Source organism: Diceros bicornis, chromosome 35, assembly GCF_020826845.1.
Source record: "Diceros bicornis minor isolate mBicDic1 chromosome 35, mDicBic1.mat.cur, whole genome shotgun sequence".
In the NCBI taxonomy this organism is placed as follows: domain Eukaryota; kingdom Metazoa; phylum Chordata; class Mammalia; order Perissodactyla; family Rhinocerotidae; genus Diceros; species Diceros bicornis.
Window position 1 is genome coordinate 32,610,559 of NC_080774.1, and position 7,427 is coordinate 32,617,985.

The window sequence follows — 7,427 nt, forward strand, 5'->3', positions numbered from 1 at the left end:
GTAAGGAAGTAAAGCAACACAGGTGTGTCCTCAGGACGTGTAACACGCAGACGGGAGCACGGTGGAAGTTTCCGGTCACTTGCCCCGTCTTGTGTCCCTAGAAGAGAGACGCTCTGTCCTTAGCCACCGAAAGGGCCCCCTCCTCGTGTTTCCCCTCCCCACCTCCTGGGTCGTGGTGCGTCCTGCCCCGTGGCGGCCCTTTCCCAGCAAGGACCTGGGGCTCGCTCCGGCAGCAGGACTGCTGCATGCCGGCCCTCCAGAAAGGCCGCAGGCTCACGCTCCCTCACGGTGGTGGGGCCCGGGGCCCAGCCAGGCAAGGCGCCCCGTGCGGGCGACCAAGGCCTGCATCCGGTTTCCCGTGCCTGGTGGGGCCTCTGGCCTCCTTCTGTGAGCTGCGTAGTTGCCGCCGTGGCCCGTTTTTCTCTTGGATCCCCTTTGTCTCGTTGACTTCCATGTGCTCTTTGTAACTCGCCATTGGTCTTACGTGTCACTTCCAAATTTATAATTGCTCTCCTGGGAAATATGGCTTGAGCAGAGTGGTTCATTCATCTCTCCTGCTTCTCCTAATGCACGGGTGCACGTGTGTCAGGAGGGCAGCACAGACGATGAGCAGAGAGACCGTTCCCGGTGTCCCGGGCTGGGGGACACTCGAGGTGATGTGTCACCGGCTTTTCGTGGCCTTCCGAGCTCTCCTCCCGGGAGGGAAAGGTGGAGGACGAGGCTGGCCTCCGGGGAGGGAGCCCGGATATCTGGACCCTGGTCATTTTCAGGTTATGGTTTCTGTTCATGGTTAACTAGAGGCAAGAGAACTCTGCACAAATTCTATCAGCTTTGCTGCTGAGCTCAGAGAAGGAGCGTGCAGACCCCACCTGCAGCTCAGAGGGCAGGAGCGGGCTGGGAAAGTCGCTCTGAAGGTAGGGTGGCCCTGGGAGCAGGGAGGGGTGTGGGCCGAGGATTCGGGCCCATAGCCCGTGCAGACTTTGACCTGCTGACACGTGTCCACTCTGCCTTGTGTAAACAGGCGACGTGGCATCTGCCCTGCACTTGGTGAACTCTGCTGTGCTAGCCGGCGTCCCAGGTCTGTGCGGCTCAGCCTTGCCCGTGTCTCAGGGGCCCCGAGTCCAGCCCTCTCTGGCTGCACCCTAGCTACCTGCCTTGGGTGTTGCTTGCCGGGGAGGTCGTGCTGCAGCAGTAGCCGGCTGACGCCAACTGGCGTGTCTCGCTCACTGTGGTGCAGGCGGCAGGGCTTCCCTTTGTTATCGAGGGACAGGTGCTCCACGTGGGGCTGTCCCTGAAGGGAGGGGCGACTTCGTCTGTGACCCATGCGCCTGGCCTGCGGGCCACCTGTGTCCTTACCTGGAAGCTCACTTAAAGGACCTCAGGAGTCTCCCGGACTGTTCTGTGTGAGCGCCCGAGGGAGCTGCACATGGGCCGGGCCTCCCCCGTGCGGTGCATCCTTGCCCAGGCCAGCTGTGCCCCTCGCTCAGGCAGCGGCTGACCCCCGGCTGTGGGGGAAAGCGCCCAGTGAGGGGTGCTGTGATCTGCACTCCCCCAGGCACACCTGCTCCGTGCACCAGGGCGCGGCCACAGGGGCGGGAAGCTGTTTGTGTGTGGGGCTGCACTCTCCCGGGGCTCACATGAGCTAGGTAACTGGGGCATGTGGCTGGCTTCTTGAACCTTGGGGCCACATCAGCACAAGGGAGGCAGTGGTAGCACCCCCACACTGAGGAGAGGGTGGGTGAGCCAGGAGGGGCAGGTCTGCACTAACACCAGGGGCTTTGAGCCCCTGCACTGGCTGTGGGGCTGCCTGGCCAGCCACCAAGCACTGAAGCCTGGCACCCTGCCCTGGGTTCCCTTCCTCCCCCTCCATCCCCTCCTCCCCGCCCCACCCACCCCTATCTCAGATGCCAGAGGCCACACCCATGCTGTTGGCAGCCTCCTCATTGGGCCTGGCGCTGCTGGCTCTACTGCTCTTCCTGCGACGCTGGGGTTGGTTCCATTCCTCCTCTTCTGGAACGAGTTGGTCCTGCAGTTCCTCCACAATTGGCTCATGGGCGACAGCAAGGAACAGCGCATCCTGCGCCATGTGCTGCAGCACGCGGTGGCCGGGGACCCGCAGAGTGTGCTCGAGACCATTGACGCCTACTGTTCGCAGAAGGAATGGGCCATGATCGTGGGCAACAACAAAGGTGGGTGCCCAGCCAGCAGGCGATACACACGGGAACAGGCCTCAGGCCGGGCAGCACAGCCCAGAGAGGAGAGGCCTCTTATCGCCCCTTTTCTGGGTGTTGGGGTGGGGGCTCCTCTGGAGGCCTGGAGCCCCAAGTCACTGGTCCAGACTCCCTCTCCCCTGCCAGGAGTAAAGCTTGGGCTGAGGCCCCGACACCCACATCATTGTCCCCTTTGGAGGGAGGGACTTTGATAAACTGCCCAGGAGGCCACTGTTCAGAGTCCCCTCTTTGCCACAGACCAACTCAGCCAACACCAGTGGGAGGTGACAGCAGGGGCTCCAAGTATGCCCCGCACTTGTACTCCATCCGGCAGCCCTGGGTGCTGATGCAGGGCGGGCCCTGGGTGCCCGGGTGTCCCTGTCTGCCATGAGGGTCTGCATAGCTACTGGGACTCTGCCGGGCCCAGGCACTGGCCCTCCCCCAGGGCTGCCTCCTGACCTCTGGACTCCAGCCTGGGGCGTGAGCATGCGCTGTGCTGCTCTCTATGCAGTCAGGCCCTGGGGACAGTCGTGACAGCCACTGTCCAGCCCCCTCAGAGCCTCTGACAGTGTTCGGCTCAAGGGAGCGAGGGAGGCCCTGAGTGTAGCCCATGGGGGCAGCTCTGGGTTAGAATAGTTGGGGTCAGCCAGGAATTGTGGAAAAGAGAAAGGGACCAGGGTGTGCAAAGGCGCAAAGGCCGAGGGACTTTGGGAGCTTGGATGGTGCATGAATGGGACCAGGGCCTTCGGGGAGGGCAGGGGGCCTGTGGGGAGGGCCACGGGCCATCTGGGGAGGTCTGGGGGTCTCAGGGAAGTGCTGGGGGCCTCTGGGGGAGCCGGAGGCCTCGGGGAAGGGCTGGGCCTCAGAAGAGGGCTGGGGGCTATCGGGGGAGGCGTGGGGTCCATTTGGGAAGAGCTGGGGGCCTTGGGCGAGGCCTGGGGCCCTCTGGGCAGTGTTGGGGGCCTCAGGTAGGGCTGGGGGCCAGGCATCGGGAGAGGCTGTTGCTCACTTGGGAGGCGCAGGGCCAGGCCTTGGAGTGGGTCTCCTCCGTTGCCTGCACTCACCCCTCCTGTGCCCCACAGGCCAGTTCCTGGACGCAGTGGTGCGGGAGCAGCGCCCCTCCGTGCTGCTGGAGCTGGGGGCCTATTGCGGCTACTCGGCCGTGCGCATGGCCCGCCTGCTGCCGCCTGGCGCCCGCCTGCTCACCCTGGAGATCAACCCTGACTACGCCGCCATCGCCCAGCAGATTCTGGACTTCTCGGGCCTGCAGGACAGGGTGTGGCACCTGCCCCTAGAAAGACAGGGACACTGGGGCTCCAGGGGCTGGGCACAGGCGGGAGGGAGGGGCCCAGGGCACACCTCTGCACAGTTCAAGGCCACAAGGATCCTGCTGCAGGATCTCGGGGGCTTTCCCGGGACCCGCAGCAGCTCGGTGAGAGCGGTCTCGCTGCCCCGACCCACAAAGCAGGCAATTCCCGAGGCTGCCCCCGGAGGAACGGGGGCAGAAGGCGCTTGTCTGCCCAGAACCCCAAAGAGAGCTGTTGGTGGACCCTCGCAGGGGTGCTGGGGGGTGGTCTGTTTTTCCCTGTGGGTGTGGGCCCTGACAGAGCTCCGTTCCAGGTGACCGTTGTCCTCGGGGCCTCCCAGGACATCATCCCCCAGCTGAAGAAGAAATATGACGTGGACACGCTGGACATGGTCTTCCTCGACCACTGGAAGGACCGGTACCTGCCGGACACACTCCTCCTGGAGGTGAGCCGCCCACCCTGGCTGGGTTGTGCCTCGGTGCTGGCTGCAGGGGTAGGGGCCGCCCCGTCGGTGGGTCTCAGCCTCTCTGTGGTGTCTGGGGAGAGGTGGGATCGGTGCTGCCTTCTTCCCCCTTAAGTCTAGCTTCCTCGAGGATGGGTGGGCCCCAGCACCCTCCAAAGGCCACCACAGCTTCTTTCTTCCTTTCGTCCCTTCGTCCCTTTGTTCGTGGTAACCCGTGGGGTTTCGTGTCTGAGGTCTCTCACTCCACCGACTGTCGCATCTGGGGCCAGCGGTGCCTCCTGAGTCCTTCAGCATGGCCCTAGGAGGCTGGAGCCCGCTCCCGACTCACCTTGGGCATTTCCTGCGCCAGACCTAGCTGCCCTCTGGGGCCGGGAATGGGGCTGCTCTCTTCTCCGTCCGTTGGCAAAGATGCTGGGAAGTTCCTTTCTTTTCTCTTCGGGAGAGCAACCGCTCCGTGATTCACAGTGGTCCTTTCTGTTCCAACTCTGGCTCATGGCTGTCCCATGCCTACACACTGACCTCACAGGGGTGTGTTTGCCAGGACACCGGCCAGAGGGCCCTCGGCTTCCCCCGCGAGAGCCCAGACCCCCCCCAGAGACTATCCTCGGGCACCTCCTGGAGGGGGCAGAGTTAGGACCCCACGGGTTTAGGACACTGGGACATGCCCCACGTGGGCCTGCCTGCAGCCTGAGTCACACCTGGGGTCACGTGTTGGATTTTGCTTTCAATGTTTGGGATTGTTTGTTTGTTTAACTTTCATTCTATGATTATGTAAAAAAAGCTCCGTTGTTTAAACTCAAATCTAGGGGATGAGACAACTGGGGGGTCCCTTGCCTGGTCTGCCGCGCCCCCACAGGCAAACGTGTCCCCTCACGGTTTCTCTTTCCATGGCTTCCTGTGATCTACGCAGCCCTTCCCCCCCGTTCCGAGAGACTGCCCACCCAGGAGGTCGCTGCCCCTGGCTGTGTCCGGCCACTCCTCCTTCCTTCTGCAGAGCTCAGGCCCTGCCAACACCAACTAGCTGCCCAGGCCCAGGCCCCGGTGGAGATGGGGCATCTCAGTACCGGAGCATGGGGATCTCAGGAGCGGACCCCCGAGGGGCAGGCTTGTGGGTCCAGAGGTCTGCTCCTCTGCGGCCCCCGGCCCTGCAGGGTCGCCATGGTCAGATGGCACTAAAACTCCAGGGACGCCACCAGCAGCCCACACACGGGCTCCAGGCATCTCTCTCACCTGGAGCTGCCACGTGTTCCTGGCACCGGGTGACCGAGGGACCCACTGGCCTTGAGGTGCCATTGTGTGCCGGACCCTGCCCCCGTCGTCTCCTCCGCTCATTGTCCAGCTAGCATTTCGTGAGCACCTACTGTGTGCCTGCCACATGCTGTTCTAGGGGCTGGGGAGGCCAGAGGGAACAGAGGAGGAAAAGATCCCTCCTCACAGAGCTGACGGTCTGGAGGGGGATCAAGTGCTCAGCACAGCCCTGTCTTGCAGTGGTCACTGCAAGGGAGGAGATGGAAGGCCGCGGGAGACCCTGGTGACCCCAGGAGCCGGGGTGGGGCTGACCCTGGGGCCAGGCACAGGCCACTGTGGAGGCCCCACCTGCCCTCCTGGTTAGGGGCGGGCTCACTGGTCACCCCTGATCCTCACCCCCTTCAACCACCTGTCCCTTGCAGAAGTGTGACCTGTTACGGAAAGGGACAGTGTTGCTAGCCGACAATGTCATCGTCCCAGGAGCACCGGATTTCCTGGCACACGTGCGTGGGAGCGGCCGCTTCGAGTGCACACACTTCTCCGCATACCTGGAGCGTGTCCACATGGTGGACGGCATGGAGAAGGCCGTCTACACGGGCCCAGGCAGCCCGGCGCAGACTTGACCTCCCACCCTGTGCTGGGCTCCTTTGCCAAGCCTGCTTCTGAAGGGCACGATGGCTGCCCTGCTGCCAACCTGCTTTCGCAGTTCTGGAGTCTGTCCTCAACGCAGCACTTGAGGCCTGCGAGGCCAAGGCCTGCCGACACTGACCCTTCCACACAGCCGCGCTGAGCTCTCCCACTGGCTCGCCCCAGTGTAGCGCTCGCCGCACAAAATCACTGCAATAAATCTGCTTCTAAAGACCACATCAGGGCCAGTGGTGCCCGTGACAGTGTCTCTCACCCCCACCAGCGTCCCTTTCTTACAGGGGCGCGTCCTCAGGCAGCGATATATCCAGTAGACACAGGAAGTCGGGGCAAGTCGGGAACATCTGGAAACGCACACAGTCCGTCCTCAAGGCTTGCAGCAATGCCTCAGTGATGGCACTGTGACCCACAGCTCCCACCACACTTCCTACTCCTGAGTTCTTTCACCTGCTTAAGAATGAAATGCAACTTCTTTCCTAAAATCGGCTGTTAATCATCTTACATTCCAGTATCAGGGTTAAACGGTACTAAAATAGAAATTAAAGACTAAATATTTCGCTAGAAGAGATCAACTCGGTGCTGCCTTTCCACCGCTGCGCTGCTCCCTCCTTCCTCTGGTGTCCCAGCTTGGCACCAAACACATGGTGCCCCCGGGACTGGATGTGAATGCTGCGGGCGGTCCCGGGGGCTCCCGGCCCCAGCACTGCTCCTGCAGCCGGGCTGGCCCAGGGCGCCTGTCACATCCCCTGGGGCGCCTGGGCTGGGCTGAGCTCCCACTGGGGGCTGTCCCGCCAGGACCCTGGAACAGGGCAGTTGGCAGCCCTCACCGCCAGCTCTGACCTGGCAGGTACTGGGGGAAGGTGGACCCGGCCCTGCAGCAGCGCCCGGCCCTCGGGGCCCCTGTGGGACACTGAGTGGAAGCATCTTCCCCAGCCCCGCTCGGCCTTGTTTATGGGAGAGCGAGTAGGCTCAGACCAGCCCTGGCACTTCTGCAGCTGCCCGGCCGGCAAGTGACGAGGTGGAGCTGGTTTGCGTCCCCCTCAGTCCACAGCTGCCCCCAGCCTGGACCCTGGCCCTCCAGCCCCAAGGCCCCCAGACGTTAGACCTCTGAGGCTCCCCAGGGATCACTCGCGTCCTGTCTGAGCCCACCCGTGCCCAGACCAGCCTCTGGCCAGGACGCCACCCCAGGGCTCCAGCCCAGTAACCACCAAGAGCAGGCCCGCTCCTCCTCGCGTGTCGAAAAGGGATCGCTGCGAGTCTGGGGGCTGCACGTGGGGAAACACCCATGGGGCCTAGGTGCTGAAGCCCCGCTGACACAGCAGAGGGACACCCGGGGGCCACCTCCGACCACTCCCACCAGGCAAACGGAGGAGCGAGCAGCGTGTGGTGAGAGATCTGAGGCACAAAGACAGAACTTCCTTGGTGGTTTTTTTTAATTTTTGAATTTTCTTACAAAAATTTAGGTGTTTACCAATACTATCTTATTTTGGGTTTGTTTTCAATGCCTTTTCAGCGTTCTGATCTTAAGTCACAAACAGCAGGCACTGAACAGCA

The 7,427-nt window shown here is 62.8% G+C and overlaps 1 pseudogene; it reads left to right on the forward strand.

Moving 5' to 3' along the window:
• Positions 1 to 390: 390 nt before the first annotated feature.
• On the forward strand, positions 391 to 4,334 carry LOC131398539 (catechol O-methyltransferase-like; annotated as a pseudogene).
• Positions 4,335 to 7,427: the final 3,093 nt, after the last annotated feature.